The sequence below is a fragment of the Lepidothrix coronata genome, unplaced genomic scaffold, assembly GCF_001604755.1.
Source record: "Lepidothrix coronata isolate B3197 unplaced genomic scaffold, Lepidothrix_coronata-1.0 Scaffold267, whole genome shotgun sequence".
NCBI lineage: Eukaryota > Metazoa > Chordata > Aves > Passeriformes > Pipridae > Lepidothrix > Lepidothrix coronata.
The window spans coordinates 1559743-1561809 of NW_016690447.1; the positions used below are offsets into that span (position 1 = coordinate 1559743).

Genomic DNA, 2067 nt, shown 5'->3' on the forward strand with positions numbered 1-2067 from the left:
AACAAGAAGCGGGAGGCAGAATTCCAGAAGATGCGCCGGGACCTCGAAGAGGCCACGCTGCAGCACGAAGCCACGGCTGCCGCCCTGCGCAAGAAGCACGCGGACAGCACGGCTGAGCTGGGGGAGCAGATCGACAACCTGCAGCGCGTCAAGCAGAAGCTGGAGAAGGAGAAGAGCGAGCTCAAGATGGAGATTGATGACTTGGCCAGTAACATGGAGTCTGTCTCCAAAGCCAAGGTATGGAAAAATAGACTGAAAACCACTTGGAAATTAATTCCATTGAAATACATCTTTTCAAATTATGGCCTGGTTACCATCTAACTCCTTGTCTCTCTATGGAGCTGTGTTTCTTACCTTCTAACACCAAGGAACAGTCCAGACCTTGCAAGTCTGTTCATCTTTTTCTGCTTAGAGTCCTGCTCTTCCGAATAAGAAGGCGTCTAGATCCTAATCTTCTTTCATTCTCTGTGACCTCCACAGGCAAATCTGGAGAAGATGTGCCGCACCCTGGAAGACCAGCTGAGTGAGATTAAGACAAAGGAAGAAGAGCATCAGCGCATGATCAATGACCTCAATGCTCAAAGAGCTCGTCTGCAGACAGAGTCAGGTGAGAGAGACTCCCCTGTGTGTAGTGGGACTCCCAAAACAGCTTGTTTGAGTCACAAATAACGATCAGAGTGTCTCCTTTTCATGTGCTTTCCCAGGTGAATATTCACGCCAGGTGGAGGAGAAAGATGCTCTGATTTCTCAGCTGTCAAGAGGCAAACAGGCTTTCACCCAACAGATTGAGGAACTCAAGAGACACTTAGAGGAAGAAATTAAGGTAATTTCTGATTTCCTACAGCTGGACACCGAAAACACTCATAATGTCACACTGCCTAGTGGGGGCAGGATACGCTTAGCACAAGCCATACTGGGGAAATGTTTTCATTTCTGCAGTGAGTGTGATTAGTGGATTTAGTCCTCTAGGCTTCCATCTGCCCTTCATTGCAAACAGTCTTTGAGCATTCTTGTTTGCAGTGTGAAATTAATTCATCGGAAGAGATTTCCCAGGATATTGCCATTAGATCCCTCCTCTCTAAAAGGTGCTTCAGATACTTAAATGACTACTGAGCTATCATGATGAGACAGGGGAAAAAAACATTTAGGTAATTTAATGCTTCTCTTCTCATGTTAGCTTCTCCCTAGAATTTATCCATTATTCTCTTTGTCAGTCCCCATTGTCATTTTGCACAGAAGAATAATACAGTGTCCAATTCATACTCAGTCCGATTTCCCAGGATAATTCTGGTCCGTGACTCAATACTCTTGTTGCTGCAGGCCAAGAACGCCCTGGCCCACGCCCTGCAGTCCGCTCGCCACGACTGTGACTTGCTCCGGGAACAATATGAGGAGGAGCAGGAAGCCAAGGGGGAGCTGCAGCGCGCCCTGTCCAAGGCCAACAGCGAAGTGGCCCAGTGGAGAACCAAATACGAGACGGACGCGATTCAGCGCACGGAGGAGCTCGAGGAGGCCAAGTACGTGGGGAGTGGGATGAGAAATGACTGCAGAAGACTGAGAGCGGTCAAGGGAAATGGGAGTCTCTGAGTGGGCTGAGACAGGGCTGGGATGAAGGCAGGGATATACTGTCTTTGTGTGCAAAGTGGACAGAGGAGAGGAAGAAAAAAGTGTATATTGGAAGGGAAAGCATAGGCTTTAGGGCTAGAAGTGCTAAGAAAGGCCTAATGCACACAGAAAGGACAGATCCTTTAGGATCTGTGCAAAGTGCTCAGCTCAAACCCCCCAAAGTGGCCAACTGCCCTCTCATGGCAGTGCAGAACTGACTCCCTTCTAAGCTCTAAGCTGCCACTGTGCTTATCTCCTCCCAGGAAGAAGCTGGCACAGCGCCTGCAGGATGCAGAGGAACACGTCGAAGCTGTCAATGCCAAGTGTGCCTCCCTGGAAAAGACAAAGCAGAGGCTGCAGAATGAAGTGGAGGACCTGATGATTGATGTGGAGCGATCCAATGCTGCCTGCGCTGCTCTGGACAAGAAGCAGAAGAACTTTGACAAGGTCTTTTGGGCTCCA

At 49.0% G+C, this 2067-nt stretch overlaps 1 protein-coding gene and 2 long non-coding RNA genes across 3 annotated transcripts in view; 2 read left to right on the plus strand and 1 right to left on the minus strand.

Annotated features, from left to right (window-relative positions):
• The window catches only part of LOC108507727, a 4874-nt gene extending 3451 nt beyond the window's left edge, over window positions 1-1423 (plus strand). The window contains exons 2-3 of the long non-coding RNA XR_001878242.1: window positions 810-823; window positions 1321-1423. This is a non-coding gene — a long non-coding RNA (uncharacterized LOC108507727). The remainder of the gene's footprint in view (window positions 1-809; window positions 824-1320) is intronic.
• Window positions 1-2067, plus strand: part of LOC108507719 (myosin-4-like) — a 127225-nt gene that overhangs the window by 75033 nt on the left and 50125 nt on the right.
• LOC108507733 overlaps window positions 1-2067 on the minus strand; it is a 21073-nt gene that overhangs the window by 7160 nt on the left and 11846 nt on the right. The gene's annotated exons all lie outside the window — the stretch shown is intronic.